The sequence below is a fragment of the Ambystoma mexicanum genome, chromosome 2q, assembly GCF_040938575.1.
Source record: "Ambystoma mexicanum isolate Mex_15411 chromosome 2q, UKY_AmexF1_1, whole genome shotgun sequence".
Classification (NCBI taxonomy): domain Eukaryota; kingdom Metazoa; phylum Chordata; class Amphibia; order Caudata; family Ambystomatidae; genus Ambystoma; species Ambystoma mexicanum.
Genome location: NC_090924.1, coordinates 126,155,718 through 126,173,038, shown reverse-complemented (window position 1 = coordinate 126,173,038; position 17,321 = coordinate 126,155,718). Strand labels below are relative to the sequence as shown.

The 17,321-nt window shown below is 47.3% G+C and overlaps 11 non-coding genes across 11 annotated transcripts; all 11 read right to left on the bottom strand.

Moving 5' to 3' along the window:
- Window positions 1-196: 196 nt before the first annotated feature.
- On the bottom strand, window positions 197-269 carry TRNAV-CAC (transfer RNA valine (anticodon CAC)). Its single transcript has one exon. It is a non-coding gene; the product is annotated as a tRNA-Val (tRNA).
- Window positions 270-689: 420 nt separating this feature from the next.
- TRNAP-UGG (transfer RNA proline (anticodon UGG)) lies at window positions 690-761 on the bottom strand. The gene has a single exon. It is a non-coding gene; the product is annotated as a tRNA-Pro (tRNA).
- A 1,327-nt stretch (window positions 762-2,088) lies between these two features.
- Window positions 2,089-2,161, bottom strand: TRNAV-CAC (transfer RNA valine (anticodon CAC)). Its single transcript has one exon. It is a non-coding gene; the product is annotated as a tRNA-Val (tRNA).
- Window positions 2,162-4,460: 2,299 nt separating this feature from the next.
- On the bottom strand, window positions 4,461-4,532 carry TRNAP-UGG (transfer RNA proline (anticodon UGG)). The gene has a single exon. It is a non-coding gene; the product is annotated as a tRNA-Pro (tRNA).
- A 1,313-nt stretch (window positions 4,533-5,845) lies between these two features.
- Window positions 5,846-5,918, bottom strand: TRNAV-CAC (transfer RNA valine (anticodon CAC)). Its single transcript has one exon. It is a non-coding gene; the product is annotated as a tRNA-Val (tRNA).
- A 1,790-nt stretch (window positions 5,919-7,708) lies between these two features.
- TRNAV-CAC (transfer RNA valine (anticodon CAC)) lies at window positions 7,709-7,781 on the bottom strand. The gene has a single exon. It is a non-coding gene; the product is annotated as a tRNA-Val (tRNA).
- Window positions 7,782-10,080: 2,299 nt separating this feature from the next.
- Window positions 10,081-10,152, bottom strand: TRNAP-UGG (transfer RNA proline (anticodon UGG)). Its single transcript has one exon. It is a non-coding gene; the product is annotated as a tRNA-Pro (tRNA).
- A 1,311-nt stretch (window positions 10,153-11,463) lies between these two features.
- TRNAV-CAC (transfer RNA valine (anticodon CAC)) lies at window positions 11,464-11,536 on the bottom strand. The gene has a single exon. It is a non-coding gene; the product is annotated as a tRNA-Val (tRNA).
- A 2,286-nt stretch (window positions 11,537-13,822) lies between these two features.
- Window positions 13,823-13,894, bottom strand: TRNAP-UGG (transfer RNA proline (anticodon UGG)). The gene has a single exon. It is a non-coding gene; the product is annotated as a tRNA-Pro (tRNA).
- A 1,311-nt stretch (window positions 13,895-15,205) lies between these two features.
- TRNAV-CAC (transfer RNA valine (anticodon CAC)) lies at window positions 15,206-15,278 on the bottom strand. The gene has a single exon. It is a non-coding gene; the product is annotated as a tRNA-Val (tRNA).
- Window positions 15,279-17,068: 1,790 nt separating this feature from the next.
- TRNAV-CAC (transfer RNA valine (anticodon CAC)) lies at window positions 17,069-17,141 on the bottom strand. The gene has a single exon. It is a non-coding gene; the product is annotated as a tRNA-Val (tRNA).
- Between the last annotated feature and the right edge of the window lie 180 nt (window positions 17,142-17,321).

The following is a 17,321-nucleotide window of genomic DNA, read 5'->3' as shown; positions in this document are numbered from 1 at the left end:
CACAAAATGCAAGCGCGTGCATTTTTTTATTGGCCCCATATACAGAATACATGTGAGGATGCTTGCCTTCCCAGTGTATTTCTCAAGCTCTTGAGAGCATATGCTATTTCCATGGGAACGCAAATAAGTTCATACTTTACATTTGTGTGTGACAAAAGGGGAAAAAAACTATTTTGTGTAAAATGCCAGCAGAGAGTGTTTCTGCCCGGTCTCGAACCGGGGACCTTTCGCGTGTGAGGCGAACGTGATAACCACTACACTACAGAAACAGCTGCTTGCTCACCTTTGTAGGGACTGGGAGAACAGGTGCAAAGGGCAGTGCAAGTGGACCTGCTTAAAGACTAATCAAATGCCTTGCGCCTGAAGCTCACACAATCCAGCCTAAAACATACGTCCTATCAAGCATGCGCACATATACAAGTATGCCAGCTGAGGGCCTATGCAGCGTACAGAGGGAAGGACATATTTCCACTTTGAGATCGGACGGCCAAAACTCACAAGCAAATCAAGGAATGTTACTGAGAGCTAACAGAGAACACAAAGTGCTTGTCGCAAGGACATGGCACGCAAAGAGGTTCAGGAAGTGAATTGTTCATCGACTACTGCTTACCGAGAAAACCAGAGAGTCTGTCCAATGAAAATAACATTGAAAAAACAAAAAAAAGGAGCTCAAGTTAACCACCTTGATTGGGCTCGTCCGGGATTTGAACCCGGGACCTCTCGCACCCAAAGCGAGAATCATACCCCTAGACCAACGAGCCACGGTCCTTTGAGCATTTGACGGAATTGTCCTCAGCGTTTGCACCCCCCTTAGGATTCGAGGCCAAGAATGCCTATTCCTGAAGTTTGTTCCTGCCGCTGAAAGCCTTGTCGGTGTATGAGCCAAATGAATGCCCCAGTCGGCACGCTCTGACTGTCTTCACAGGTCTCCTCCTCATCTCGAAGGTTGGTGGCCCATTGACATCAGGGTGGAAGGTGCTTGCGATACACTGTTCCTTCCTTCCTTCCTTCCTTCCTTCCTTCCTTCCTTTATTCCTCTTATGCTGTTTATGTAATAAGAGGGGACGATACACAGAAGAGAGAAAGTGGCCCAACACACTAGACTAGCAGTCTTCTGATCAATCTGCAGCTGGCAAGGTGGGGGAGAGCCTTTATTTTGCACCTGCTGGGATCTGCATTGGCAGAAGCTCTGAGGGCTGGGCCTTTCCTTTTGCCTGTAAAAACAAAAAGCAGCCCTCCTCCCTCCAGCCCTGAGAGCATGGGCGTGACACTGGAAAAAGCAGCATCTCCCCTTTGGTAAAGATGACCATTGCACAGCTGCTCACTCAGAGCTCGATCGTGCTCGATCAGGCGAGATATATTTAGGTCACCAGCAAAGTCTGTTCTCTTTTCTTGCGTAGGGTGAGCATTCACAGAGCCCAGCTTCGTTGACAAGAGTGCAAAAGGTGTATACTAAAAGCTTTCTGCTTTACTTGAGCGCCATGGCCGTTATTATATTTTGGCTGCTCCAAGCAATCTCTGTCCAGCCGATGCAAATTTCCAGCTCAAATTTTCCCAGCACTCAAAAAGTCCCTCCTCCCGCCAGCTCTGCTTTCAGGAAGTTCAGCAGAAGCAGTCCAACTTCTGTTCCCACTTCAGAGGAAAAGCTTTCTCGGGCCAGAGAAAGCCAGGGAATCACTGTACCGGCAAGTGCATTTCTTACAACTGGTAATCCCTCAGAACACAGAAATGAAGAAGCTGTATATGAAAATGTATTATTTCTTTGGTACACTAACCTATGTAACTAATATGGACCATTTCAGAGGACGGAGCGGACCCAACTGTGATCCCAGAGACCCAAATACCCAGCAGTAGGGAAAATAAATCCTCTCTGTGCTCTGCAACATTACATACACAAAATGCAAGCGCGTGCATTTTTTTATTGGCCCCATATACAGAATACATGTGAGGATGCTTGCCTTCCCAGTGTATTTCTCAAGCTCTTGAGAGCATATGCTATTTCCATGGGAACGCAAATAAGTTCATACTTTACATTTGTGTGTGACAAAAGGGGAAAAAAACTATTTTGTGTAAAATGCCAGCAGAGAGTGTTTCTGCCCGGTCTCGAACCGGGGACCTTTCGCGTGTGAGGCGAATGTGATAACCACTACACTACAGAAACAGCTGCTTGCTCACCTTTGTAGGGACTGGGAGAACAGGTGCAAAGGGCAGTGCAAGTGGACCTGCTTAAAGACTAATCAAATGCCTTGCGCCTGAAGCTCACACAATCCAGCCTAAAACATACGTCCTATCAAGCATGCGCACATATACAAGTATGCCAGCTGAGGGCCTATGCAGCGTACAGAGGGAAGGACATATTTCCACTTTGAGATCGGACGGCCAAAACTCACAAGCAAATCAAGGAATGTTACTGAGAGCTAACAGAGAACACAAAGTGCTTGTCGCAAGGACATGGCACGCAAAGAGGTTCAGGAAGTGAATTGTTCATCGACTACTGCTTACCGAGAAAACCAGAGAGTCTGTCCAATGAAAATAACATTGAAAAAACAAAAAAAAGGAGCTCAAGTTAACCACCTTGTTTGGGCTCGTCCGGAATTTGAACCCGGGACCTCTCGCACCCAAAGCGAGAATCATACCCCTAGACCAACGAGCCACGGTCCTTTGAGCATTTGACGGAATTGTCCTCAGCGTTTGCACCCCCCTTAGGATTCGAGGCCAAGAATGCCTATTCCTGAAGTTTGTTCCTGCCGCTGAAAGCCTTGTCGGTGTATGAGCCAAATGAATGCCCCAGTCGGCACGCTCTGACTGTCTTCACAGGTCTCCTCCTCATCCCGAAGGTTGGTGGCCCATTGACATCAGGGTGGAAGGTGCTTGCGATACACTGTTCCTTCCTTCCTTCCTTCCTTCCTTTATTCCTCTTATGCTGTTTATGTAATAAGAGGGGACGATACACAGAAGAGAGAAAGTGGCCCAACACACTAGACTAGCAGTCTTCTGATCAATCTGCAGCTGGCAAGGTGGGGGAGAGCCTTTATTTTGCACCTGCTGGGATCTGCATTGGCAGAAGCTCTGAGGGCTGGGCCTTTCCTTTTGCCTGTAAAAACAAAAAGCAGCCCTCCTCCCTCCAGCCCTGAGAGCATGGGCGTGACACTGGAAAAAGCAGCATCTCCCCTTTGGTAAAGATGACCATTGCACAGCTGCTCACTCAGAGCTCGATCGTGCTCGATCAGGCGAGATATATTTAGGTCACCAGCAAAGTCTGTTCTCTTTTCTTGCGTAGGGTGAGCATTCACAGAGCCCAGCTTCGTTGACAAGAGTGCAAAAGGTGTATACTAAAAGCTTTCTGCTTTACTTGAGCGCCATGGACGTTATTATATTTTGGCTGCTCCAAGCAATCTCTGTCCAGCCGATGCAAATTTCCAGCTCAAATTTTCCCAGCACTCAAAAAGTCCCTCCTCCCGCCAGCTCTGCTTTCAGGAAGTTCAGCAGAAGCAGTCCAACTTCTGTTCCCACTTCAGAGGAAAAGCTTTCTCGGGCCAGAGAAAGCCAGGGAATCACTGTACCGGCAAGTGCATTTCTTACAACTGGTAATCCCTCAGAACACAGAAATGAAGAAGCTGTATATGAAAATGTATTATTTCTTTGGTACACTAACCTATGTAACTAATATGGACCATTTCAGAGGACGGAGCGGACCCAACTGTGATCCCAGAGACCCAAATACCCAGCAGTAGGGAAAATAAATCCTCTCTGTGCTCTGCAACATTACATACACAAAATGCAAGCGCGTGCATTTTTTTATTGGCCCCATATACAGAATACATGTGAGGATGCTTGCCTTCCCAGTGTATTTCTCAAGCTCTTGAGAGCATATGCTATTTCCATGAGAACGCAAATAAGTTCATACTTTACATTTGTGTGTGACAAAAGGGGAAAAAAACTATTTTGTGTAAAATGCCAGCAGAGAGTGTTTCTGCCCGGTCTCAACCGGGGACCTTTCGCGTGTGAGGCGAACGTGATAACCACTACACTACAGAAACAGCTGCTTGCTCACCTTTGTAGGGACTGGGAGAACAGGTGCAAAGGGCAGTGCAAGTGGACCTGCTTAAAGACTAATCAAATGCCTTGCGCCTGAAGCTCCCACAATCCAGCCTAAAACATACGTCCTATCAAGCATGCGCACATATACAAGTATGCCAGCTGAGGGCCTATGCAGCGTACAGAGGGAAGGACATATTTCCACTTTGAGATCGGACGGCCAAAACTCACAAGCAAATCAAGGAATGTTACTGAGAGCTAACAGAGAACACAAAGTGCTTGTCGCAAGGACATGGCACGCAAAGAGGTTCAGGAAGTGAATTGTTCATCGACTACTGCTTACCGAGAAAACCAGAGAGTCTGTCCAATGAAAATAACATTGAAAAAACAAAAAAAAGGAGCTCAAGTTAACCACCTTGTTTGGGCTCGTCCGGGATTTGAACCCGGGACCTCTCGCACCCAAAGCGAGAATCATACCCCTAGACCAACGAGCCACGGTCCTTTGAGCATTTGACGGAATTGTCCTCAGCGTTTGCACCCCCCTTAGGATTCGAGGCCAAGAATGCCTATTCCTGAAGTTTGTTCCTGCCGCTGAAAGCCTTGTCGGTGTATGAGCCAAATGAATGCCCCAGTCGGCACGCTCTGACTGTCTTCACAGGTCTCCTCCTCATCCCGAAGGTTGGTGGCCCATTGACATCAGGGTGGAAGGTGCTTGCGATACACTGTTCCTTCCTTCCTTCCTTCCTTTATTCCTCTTATGCTGTTTATGTAATAAGAGGGGACGATACACAGAAGAGAGAAAGTGGCCCAACACACTAGACTAGCAGTCTTCTGATCAATCTGCAGCTGGCAAGGTGGGGGAGAGCCTTTATTTTGCACCTGCTGGGATCTGCATTGGCAGAAGCTCTGAGGGCTGGGCCTTTCCTTTTGCCTGTAAAAACAAAAAGCAGCCCTCCTCCCTCCAGCCCTGAGAGCATGGGCGTGACACTGGAAAAAGCAGCATCTCCCCTTTGGTAAAGATGACCATTGCACAGCTGCTCACTCAGAGCTCGATCGTGCTCGATCAGGCGAGATATATATTTAGGTCACCAGCAAAGTCTGTTCTCTTTTCTTGCGTAGGGTGAGCATTCACAGAGCCCAGCTTCGTTGACAAGAGTGCAAAAGGTGTATACTAAAAGCTTTCTGCTTTACTTGAGCGCCATGGACGTTATTATATTTTGGCTGCTCCAAGCAATCTCTGTCCAGCCGATGCAAATTTCCAGCTCAAATTTTCCCAGCACTCAAAAAGTCCCTCCTCCCGCCAGCTCTGCTTTCAGGAAGTTCAGCAGAAGCAGTCCAACTTCTGTTCCCACTTCAGAGGAAAAGCTTTCTCGGGCCAGAGAAAGCCAGGGAATCACTGTACCGGCAAGTGCATTTCTTACAACTGGTAATCCCTCAGAACACAGAAATGAAGAAGCTGTATATGAAAATGTATTATTTCTTTGGTACACTAACCTATGTAACTAATATGGACCATTTCAGAGGACGGAGCGGACCCAACTGTGATCCCAGAGACCCAAATACCCAGCAGTAGGGAAAATAAATCCTCTCTGTGCTCTGCAACATTACATACACAAAATGCAAGCGCGTGCATTTTTTTATTGGCCCCATATACAGAATACATGTGAGGATGCTTGCCTTCCCAGTGTATTTCTCAAGCTCTTGAGAGCATATGCTATTTCCATGAGAACGCAAATAAGTTCATACTTTACATTTGTGTGTGACAAAAGGGGAAAAAAACTATTTTGTGTAAAATGCCAGCAGAGAGTGTTTCTGCCCGGTCTCGAACCAGGGACCTTTCGCGTGTGAGGCGAACGTGATAACCACTACACTACAGAAACAGCTGCTTGCTCACCTTTGTAGGGACTGGGAGAACAGGTGCAAAGGGCAGTGCAAGTGGACCTGCTTAAAGACTAATCAAATGCCTTGCGCCTGAAGCTCACACAATCCAGCCTAAAACATACGTCCTATCAAACATGCGCACATATACAAGTATGCCAGCTGAGGGCCTATGCAGCGTACAGAGGGAAGGACACATTTCCACTTTGAGATCGGACGGCCAAAACTCACAAGCAAATCAAGGAATGTTACTGAGAGCTAACAGAGAACACAAAGTGCTTGTCGCAAGGACATGGCACGCAAAGAGGTTCAGGAAGTGAATTGTTCATCGACTACTGCTTACCGAGAAAACCAGAGAGTCTGTCCAATGAAAATAACATTGAAAAAACAAAAAAAAGGAGCTCAAGTTAACCACCTTGATTGGGCTCGTCCGGGACCTCTCGCACCCAAAGCGAGAATCATACCCCTAGACCAACGAGCCACGGTCCTTTGAGCATTTGACGGAATTGTCCTCAGCGTTTGCACCCCCCTTAGGATTCGAGGCCAAGAATGCCTATTCCTGAAGTTTGTTCCTGCCGCTGAAAGCCTTGTCGGTGTATGAGCCAAATGAATGCCCCAGTCGGCACGCTCTGACTGTCTTCACAGGTCTCCTCCTCATCCCGAAAGTTGGTGGCCCATTGACATCAGGGTGGAAGGTGCTTGCGATACACTGTTCCTTCCTTCCTTCCTTCCTTTATTCCTCTTATGCTGTTTATGTAATAAGAGGGGACGATACACAGAAGAGAGAAAGTGGCCCAACACACTAGACTAGCAGTCTTCTGATCAATCTGCAGCTGGCAAGGTGGGGGAGAGCCTTTATTTTGCACCTGCTGGGATCTGCATTGGCAGAAGCTCTGAGGGCTGGGCCTTTCCTTTTGCCTGTAAAAACAAAAAGCAGCCCTCCTCCCTCCAGCCCTGAGAGCATGGGCGTGACACTGGAAAAAGCAGCATCTCCCCTTTGGTAAAGATGACCATTGCACAGCTGCTCACTCAGAGCTCGATCGTGCTCGATCAGGCGAGATATATTTAGGTCACCAGCAAAGTCTGTTCTCTTTTCTTGCGTAGGGTGAGCATTCACAGAGCCCAGCTTCGTTGACAAGAGTGCAAAAGGTGTATACTAAAAGCTTTCTGCTTTACTTGAGCGCCATGGCCGTTATTATATTTTGGCTGCTCCAAGCAATCTCTGTCCAGCCGATGCAAATTTCCAGCTCAAATTTTCCCAGCACTCAAAAAGTCCCTCCTCCCGCCAGCTCTGCTTTCAGGAAGTTCAGCAGAAGCAGTCCAACTTCTGTTCCCACTTCAGAGGAAAAGCTTTCTCGGGCCAGAGAAAGCCAGGGAATCACTGTACCGGCAAGTGCATTTCTTACAACTGGTAATCCCTCAGAACACAGAAATGAAGAAGCTGTATATGAAAATGTATTATTTCTTTGGTACACTAACCTATGTAACTAATATGGACCATTTCAGAGGACGGAGCGGACCCAACTGTGATCCCAGAGACCCAAATACCCAGCAGTAGGGAAAATAAATCCTCTCTGTGCTCTGCAACATTACATACACAAAATGCAAGCGCGTGCATTTTTTTATTGGCCCCATATACAGAATACATGTGAGGATGCTTGCCTTCCCAGTGTATTTCTCAAGCTCTTGAGAGCATATGCTATTTCCATGGGAACGCAAATAAGTTCATACTTTACATTTGTGTGTGACAAAAGGGGAAAAAAACTATTTTGTGTAAAATGCCAGCAGAGAGTGTTTCTGCCCGGTCTCGAACCGGGGACCTTTCGCGTGTGAGGCGAATGTGATAACCACTACACTACAGAAACAGCTGCTTGCTCACCTTTGTAGGGACTGGGAGAACAGGTGCAAAGGGCAGTGCAAGTGGACCTGCTTAAAGACTAATCAAATGCCTTGCGCCTGAAGCTCACACAATCCAGCCTAAAACATACGTCCTATCAAGCATGCGCACATATACAAGTATGCCAGCTGAGGGCGTATGCAGCGTACAGAGGGAAGGACATATTTCCACTTTGAGATCGGACGGCCAAAACTCACAAGCAAATCAAGGAATGTTACTGAGAGCTAACAGAGAACACAAAGTGCTTGTCGCAAGGACATGGCACGCAAAGAGGTTCAGGAAGTGAATTGTTCATCGACTACTGCTTACCGAGAAAACCAGAGAGTCTGTCCAATGAAAATAACATTGAAAAAACAAAAAAAAGGAGCTCAAGTTAACCACCTTGTTTGGGCTCGTCCGGAATTTGAACCCGGGACCTCTCGCACCCAAAGCGAGAATCATACCCCTAGACCAACGAGCCACGGTCCTTTGAGCATTTGACGGAATTGTCCTCAGCGTTTGCACCCCCCTTAGGATTCGAGGCCAAGAATGCCTATTCCTGAAGTTTGTTCCTGCCGCTGAAAGCCTTGTCGGTGTATGAGCCAAATGAATGCCCCAGTCGGCACGCTCTGACTGTCTTCACAGGTCTCCTCCTCATCCCGAAGGTTGGTGGCCCATTGACATCAGGGTGGAAGGTGCTTGCGATACACTGTTCCTTCCTTCCTTCCTTCCTTCCTTTATTCCTCTTATGCTGTTTATGTAATAAGAGGGGACGATACACAGAAGAGAGAAAGTGGCCCAACACACTAGACTAGCAGTCTTCTGATCAATCTGCAGCTGGCAAGGTGGGGGAGAGCCTTTATTTTGCACCTGCTGGGATCTGCATTGGCAGAAGCTCTGAGGGCTGGGCCTTTCCTTTTGCCTGTAAAAACAAAAAGCAGCCCTCCTCCCTCCAGCCCTGAGAGCATGGGCGTGACACTGGAAAAAGCAGCATCTCCCCTTTGGTAAAGATGACCATTGCACAGCTGCTCACTCAGAGCTCGATCGTGCTCGATCAGGCGAGATATATTTAGGTCACCAGCAAAGTCTGTTCTCTTTTCTTGCGTAGGGTGAGCATTCACAGAGCCCAGCTTCGTTGACAAGAGTGCAAAAGGTGTATACTAAAAGCTTTCTGCTTTACTTGAGCGCCATGGACGTTATTATATTTTGGCTGCTCCAAGCAATCTCTGTCCAGCCGATGCAAATTTCCAGCTCAAATTTTCCCAGCACTCAAAAAGTCCCTCCTCCCGCCAGCTCTGCTTTCAGGAAGTTCAGCAGAAGCAGTCCAACTTCTGTTCCCACTTCAGAGGAAAAGCTTTCTCGGGCCAGAGAAAGCCAGGGAATCACTGTACCGGCAAGTGCATTTCTTACAACTGGTAATCCCTCAGAACACAGAAATGAAGAAGCTGTATATGAAAATGTATTATTTCTTTGGTACACTAACCTATGTAACTAATATGGACCATTTCAGAGGACGGAGCGGACCCAACTGTGATCCCAGAGACCCAAATACCCAGCAGTAGGGAAAATAAATCCTCTCTGTGCTCTGCAACATTACATACACAAAATGCAAGCGCGTGCATTTTTTTATTGGCCCCATATACAGAATACATGTGAGGATGCTTGCCTTCCCAGTGTATTTCTCAAGCTCTTGAGAGCATATGCTATTTCCATGAGAACGCAAATAAGTTCATACTTTACATTTGTGTGTGACAAAAGGGGAAAAAAACTATTTTGTGTAAAATGCCAGCAGAGAGTGTTTCTGCCCGGTCTCAACCGGGGACCTTTCGCGTGTGAGGCGAACGTGATAACCACTACACTACAGAAACAGCTGCTTGCTCACCTTTGTAGGGACTGGGAGAACAGGTGCAAAGGGCAGTGCAAGTGGACCTGCTTAAAGACTAATCAAATGCCTTGCGCCTGAAGCTCCCACAATCCAGCCTAAAACATACGTCCTATCAAGCATGCGCACATATACAAGTATGCCAGCTGAGGGCCTATGCAGCGTACAGAGGGAAGGACATATTTCCACTTTGAGATCGGACGGCCAAAACTCACAAGCAAATCAAGGAATGTTACTGAGAGCTAACAGAGAACACAAAGTGCTTGTCGCAAGGACATGGCACGCAAAGAGGTTCAGGAAGTGAATTGTTCATCGACTACTGCTTACCGAGAAAACCAGAGAGTCTGTCCAATGAAAATAACATTGAAAAAACAAAAAAAAGGAGCTCAAGTTAACCACCTTGTTTGGGCTCGTCCGGGATTTGAACCCGGGACCTCTCGCACCCAAAGCGAGAATCATACCCCTAGACCAACGAGCCACGGTCCTTTGAGCATTTGACGGAATTGTCCTCAGCGTTTGCACCCCCCTTAGGATTCGAGGCCAAGAATGCCTATTCCTGAAGTTTGTTCCTGCCGCTGAAAGCCTTGTCGGTGTATGAGCCAAATGAATGCCCCAGTCGGCACGCTCTGACTGTCTTCACAGGTCTCCTCCTCATCCCGAAGGTTGGTGGCCCATTGACATCAGGGTGGAAGGTGCTTGCGATACACTGTTCCTTCCTTCCTTCCTTCCTTTATTCCTCTTATGCTGTTTATGTAATAAGAGGGGACGATACACAGAAGAGAGAAAGTGGCCCAACACACTAGACTAGCAGTCTTCTGATCAATCTGCAGCTGGCAAGGTGGGGGAGAGCCTTTATTTTGCACCTGCTGGGATCTGCATTGGCAGAAGCTCTGAGGGCTGGGCCTTTCCTTTTGCCTGTAAAAACAAAAAGCAGCCCTCCTCCCTCCAGCCCTGAGAGCATGGGCGTGACACTGGAAAAAGCAGCATCTCCCCTTTGGTAAAGATGACCATTGCACAGCTGCTCACTCAGAGCTCGATCGTGCTCGATCAGGCGAGATATATTTAGGTCACCAGCAAAGTCTGTTCTCTTTTCTTGCGTAGGGTGAGCATTCACAGAGCCCAGCTTCGTTGACAAGAGTGCAAAAGGTGTATACTAAAAGCTTTCTGCTTTACTTGAGCGCCATGGACGTTATTATATTTTGGCTGCTCCAAGCAATCTCTGTCCAGCCGATGCAAATTTCCAGCTCAAATTTTCCCAGCACTCAAAAAGTCCCTCCTCCCGCCAGCTCTGCTTTCAGGAAGTTCAGCAGAAGCAGTCCAACTTCTGTTCCCACTTCAGAGGAAAAGCTTTCTCGGGCCAGAGAAAGCCAGGGAATCACTGTACCGGCAAGTGCATTTCTTACAACTGGTAATCCCTCAGAACACAGAAATGAAGAAGCTGTATATGAAAATGTATTATTTCTTTGGTACACTAACCTATGTAACTAATATGGACCATTTCAGAGGACGGAGCGGACCCAACTGTGATCCCAGAGACCCAAATACCCAGCAGTAGGGAAAATAAATCCTCTCTGTGCTCTGCAACATTACATACACAAAATGCAAGCGCGTGCATTTTTTTATTGGCCCCATATACAGAATACATGTGAGGATGCTTGCCTTCCCAGTGTATTTCTCAAGCTCTTGAGAGCATATGCTATTTCCATGAGAACGCAAATAAGTTCATACTTTACATTTGTGTGTGACAAAAGGGGAAAAAAACTATTTTGTGTAAAATGCCAGCAGAGAGTGTTTCTGCCCGGTCTCGAACCAGGGACCTTTCGCGTGTGAGGCGAACGTGATAACCACTACACTACAGAAACAGCTGCTTGCTCACCTTTGTAGGGACTGGGAGAACAGGTGCAAAGGGCAGTGCAAGTGGACCTGCTTAAAGACTAATCAAATGCCTTGCGCCTGAAGCTCACACAATCCAGCCTAAAACATACGTCCTATCAAACATGCGCACATATACAAGTATGCCAGCTGAGGGCCTATGCAGCGTACAGAGGGAAGGACACATTTCCACTTTGAGATCGGACGGCCAAAACTCACAAGCAAATCAAGGAATGTTACTGAGAGCTAACAGAGAACACAAAGTGCTTGTCGCAAGGACATGGCACGCAAAGAGGTTCAGGAAGTGAATTGTTCATCGACTACTGCTTACCGAGAAAACCAGAGAGTCTGTCCAATGAAAATAACATTGAAAAAACAAAAAAAAGGAGCTCAAGTTAACCACCTTGATTGGGCTCGTCCGGGACCTCTCGCACCCAAAGCGAGAATCATACCCCTAGACCAACGAGCCACGGTCCTTTGAGCATTTGACGGAATTGTCCTCAGCGTTTGCACCCCCCTTAGGATTCGAGGCCAAGAATGCCTATTCCTGAAGTTTGTTCCTGCCGCTGAAAGCCTTGTCGGTGTATGAGCCAAATGAATGCCCCAGTCGGCACGCTCTGACTGTCTTCACAGGTCTCCTCCTCATCCCGAAGGTTGGTGGCCCATTGACATCAGGGTGGAAGGTGCTTGCGATACACTGTTCCTTCCTTCCTTCCTTCCTTCCTTTATTCCTCTTATGCTGTTTATGTAATAAGAGGGGACGATACACAGAAGAGAGAAAGTGGCCCAACACACTAGACTAGCAGTCTTCTGATCAATCTGCAGCTGGCAAGGTGGGGGAGAGCCTTTATTTTGCACCTGCTGGGATCTGCATTGGCAGAAGCTCTGAGGGCTGGGCCTTTCCTTTTGCCTGTAAAAACAAAAAGCAGCCCTCCTCCCTCCAGCCCTGAGAGCATGGGCGTGACACTGGAAAAAGCAGCATCTCCCCTTTGGTAAAGATGACCATTGCACAGCTGCTCACTCAGAGCTCGATCGTGCTCGATCAGGCGAGATATATTTAGGTCACCAGCAAAGTCTGTTCTCTTTTCTTGCGTAGGGTGAGCATTCACAGAGCCCAGCTTCGTTGACAAGAGTGCAAAAGGTGTATACTAAAAGCTTTCTGCTTTACTTGAGCGCCATGGACGTTATTATATTTTGGCTGCTCCAAGCAATCTCTGTCCAGCCGATGCAAATTTCCAGCTCAAATTTTCCCAGCACTCAAAAAGTCCCTCCTCCCGCCAGCTCTGCTTTCAGGAAGTTCAGCAGAAGCAGTCCAACTTCTGTTCCCACTTCAGAGGAAAAGCTTTCTCGGGCCAGAGAAAGCCAGGGAATCACTGTACCGGCAAGTGCATTTCTTACAACTGGTAATCCCTCAGAACACAGAAATGAAGAAGCTGTATATGAAAATGTATTATTTCTTTGGTACACTAACCTATGTAACTAATATGGACCATTTCAGAGGACGGAGCGGACCCAACTGTGATCCCAGAGACCCAAATACCCAGCAGTAGGGAAAATAAATCCTCTCTGTGCTCTGCAACATTACATACACAAAATGCAAGCGCGTGCATTTTTTTATTGGCCCCATATACAGAATACATGTGAGGATGCTTGCCTTCCCAGTGTATTTCTCAAGCTCTTGAGAGCATATGCTATTTCCATGAGAACGCAAATAAGTTCATACTTTACATTTGTGTGTGACAAAAGGGGAAAAAAACTATTTTGTGTAAAATGCCAGCAGAGAGTGTTTCTGCCCGGTCTCAACCGGGGACCTTTCGCGTGTGAGGCGAACGTGATAACCACTACACTACAGAAACAGCTGCTTGCTCACCTTTGTAGGGACTGGGAGAACAGGTGCAAAGGGCAGTGCAAGTGGACCTGCTTAAAGACTAATCAAATGCCTTGCGCCTGAAGCTCCCACAATCCAGCCTAAAACATACGTCCTATCAAGCATGCGCACATATACAAGTATGCCAGCTGAGGGCCTATGCAGCGTACAGAGGGAAGGACATATTTCCACTTTGAGATCGGACGGCCAAAACTCACAAGCAAATCAAGGAATGTTACTGAGAGCTAACAGAGAACACAAAGTGCTTGTCGCAAGGACATGGCACGCAAAGAGGTTCAGGAAGTGAATTGTTCATCGACTACTGCTTACCGAGAAAACCAGAGAGTCTGTCCAATGAAAATAACATTGAAAAAACAAAAAAAAGGAGCTCAAGTTAACCACCTTGTTTGGGCTCGTCCGGGATTTGAACCCGGGACCTCTCGCACCCAAAGCGAGAATCATACCCCTAGACCAACGAGCCACGGTCCTTTGAGCATTTGACGGAATTGTCCTCAGCGTTTGCACCCCCCTTAGGATTCGAGGCCAAGAATGCCTATTCCTGAAGTTTGTTCCTGCCGCTGAAAGCCTTGTCGGTGTATGAGCCAAATGAATGCCCCAGTCGGCACGCTCTGACTGTCTTCACAGGTCTCCTCCTCATCCCGAAGGTTGGTGGCCCATTGACATCAGGGTGGAAGGTGCTTGCGATACACTGTTCCTTCCTTCCTTCCTTCCTTTATTCCTCTTATGCTGTTTATGTAATAAGAGGGGACGATACACAGAAGAGAGAAAGTGGCCCAACACACTAGACTAGCAGTCTTCTGATCAATCTGCAGCTGGCAAGGTGGGGGAGAGCCTTTATTTTGCACCTGCTGGGATCTGCATTGGCAGAAGCTCTGAGGGCTGGGCCTTTCCTTTTGCCTGTAAAAACAAAAAGCAGCCCTCCTCCCTCCAGCCCTGAGAGCATGGGCGTGACACTGGAAAAAGCAGCATCTCCCCTTTGGTAAAGATGACCATTGCACAGCTGCTCACTCAGAGCTCGATCGTGCTCGATCAGGCGAGATATATTTAGGTCACCAGCAAAGTCTGTTCTCTTTTCTTGCGTAGGGTGAGCATTCACAGAGCCCAGCTTCGTTGACAAGAGTGCAAAAGGTGTATACTAAAAGCTTTCTGCTTTACTTGAGCGCCATGGACGTTATTATATTTTGGCTGCTCCAAGCAATCTCTGTCCAGCCGATGCAAATTTCCAGCTCAAATTTTCCCAGCACTCAAAAAGTCCCTCCTCCCGCCAGCTCTGCTTTCAGGAAGTTCAGCAGAAGCAGTCCAACTTCTGTTCCCACTTCAGAGGAAAAGCTTTCTCGGGCCAGAGAAAGCCAGGGAATCACTGTACCGGCAAGTGCATTTCTTACAACTGGTAATCCCTCAGAACACAGAAATGAAGAAGCTGTATATGAAAATGTATTATTTCTTTGGTACACTAACCTATGTAACTAATATGGACCATTTCAGAGGACGGAGCGGACCCAACTGTGATCCCAGAGACCCAAATACCCAGCAGTAGGGAAAATAAATCCTCTCTGTGCTCTGCAACATTACATACACAAAATGCAAGCGCGTGCATTTTTTTATTGGCCCCATATACAGAATACATGTGAGGATGCTTGCCTTCCCAGTGTATTTCTCAAGCTCTTGAGAGCATATGCTATTTCCATGAGAACGCAAATAAGTTCATACTTTACATTTGTGTGTGACAAAAGGGGAAAAAAACTATTTTGTGTAAAATGCCAGCAGAGAGTGTTTCTGCCCGGTCTCGAACCAGGGACCTTTCGCGTGTGAGGCGAACGTGATAACCACTACACTACAGAAACAGCTGCTTGCTCACCTTTGTAGGGACTGGGAGAACAGGTGCAAAGGGCAGTGCAAGTGGACCTGCTTAAAGACTAATCAAATGCCTTGCGCCTGAAGCTCACACAATCCAGCCTAAAACATACGTCCTATCAAACATGCGCACATATACAAGTATGCCAGCTGAGGGCCTATGCAGCGTACAGAGGGAAGGACACATTTCCACTTTGAGATCGGACGGCCAAAACTCACAAGCAAATCAAGGAATGTTACTGAGAGCTAACAGAGAACACAAAGTGCTTGTCGCAAGGACATGGCACGCAAAGAGGTTCAGGAAGTGAATTGTTCATCGACTACTGCTTACCGAGAAAACCAGAGAGTCTGTCCAATGAAAATAACATTGAAAAAACAAAAAAAAGGAGCTCAAGTTAACCACCTTGATTGGGCTCGTCCGGGACCTCTCGCACCCAAAGCGAGAATCATACCCCTAGACCAACGAGCCACGGTCCTTTGAGCATTTGACGGAATTGTCCTCAGCGTTTGCACCCCCCTTAGGATTCGAGGCCAAGAATGCCTATTCCTGAAGTTTGTTCCTGCCGCTGAAAGCCTTGTCGGTGTATGAGCCAAATGAATGCCCCAGTCGGCACGCTCTGACTGTCTTCACAGGTCTCCTCCTCATCCCGAAGGTTGGTGGCCCATTGACATCAGGGTGGAAGGTGCTTGCGATACACTGTTCCTTCCTTCCTTCCTTCCTTTATTCCTCTTATGCTGTTTATGTAATAAGAGGGGACGATACACAGAAGAGAGAAAGTGGCCCAACACACTAGACTAGCAGTCTTCTGATCAATCTGCAGCTGGCAAGGTGGGGGAGAGCCTTTATTTTGCACCTGCTGGGATCTGCATTGGCAGAAGCTCTGAGGGCTGGGCCTTTCCTTTTGCCTGTAAAAACAAAAAGCAGCCCTCCTCCCTCCAGCCCTGAGAGCATGGGCGTGACACTGGAAAAAGCAGCATCTCCCCTTTGGTAAAGATGACCATTGCACAGCTGCTCACTCAGAGCTCGATCGTGCTCGATCAGGCGAGATATATTTAGGTCACCAGCAAAGTCTGTTCTCTTTTCTTGCGTAGGGTGAGCATTCACAGAGCCCAGCTTCGTTGACAAGAGTGCAAAAGGTGTATACTAAAAGCTTTCTGCTTTACTTGAGCGCCATGGCCGTTATTATATTTTGGCTGCTCCAAGCAATCTCTGTCCAGCCGATGCAAATTTCCAGCTCAAATTTTCCCAGCACTCAAAAAGTCCCTCCTCCCGCCAGCTCTGCTTTCAGGAAGTTCAGCAGAAGCAGTCCAACTTCTGTTCCCACTTCAGAGGAAAAGCTTTCTCGGGCCAGAGAAAGCCAGGGAATCACTGTACCGGCAAGTGCATTTCTTACAACTGGTAATCCCTCAGAACACAGAAATGAAGAAGCTGTATATGAAAATGTATTATTTCTTTGGTACACTAACCTATGTAACTAATATGGACCATTTCAGAGGACGGAGCGGACCCAACTGTGATCCCAGAGACCCAAATACCCAGCAGTAGGGAAAATAAATCCTCTCTGTGCTCTGCAACATTACATACACAAAATGCAAGCGCGTGCATTTTTTTATTGGCCCCATATACAGAATACATGTGAGGATGCTTGCCTTCCCAGTGTATTTCTCAAGCTCTTGAGAGCATATGCTATTTCCATGAGAACGCAAATAAGTTCATACTTTACATTTGTGTGTGACAAAAGGGGAAAAAAACTATTTTGTGTAAAATGCCAGCAGAGAGTGTTTCTGCCCGGTCTCGAACCGGGGACCTTTCGCGTGTGAGGCGAACGTGATAACCACTACACTACAGAAACAGCTGCTTGCTCACCTTTGTAGGGACTGGGAGAACAGGTGCAAAGGGCAGTGCAAGTGGACCTGCTTAAAGACTAATCAAATGCCTTGCGCCTGAAGCTCACACAATCCAGCCTAAAACATACGTCCTATCAAGCATGCGCACATATACAAGTATGCCAGCTGAGGGCCTATGCAGCGTA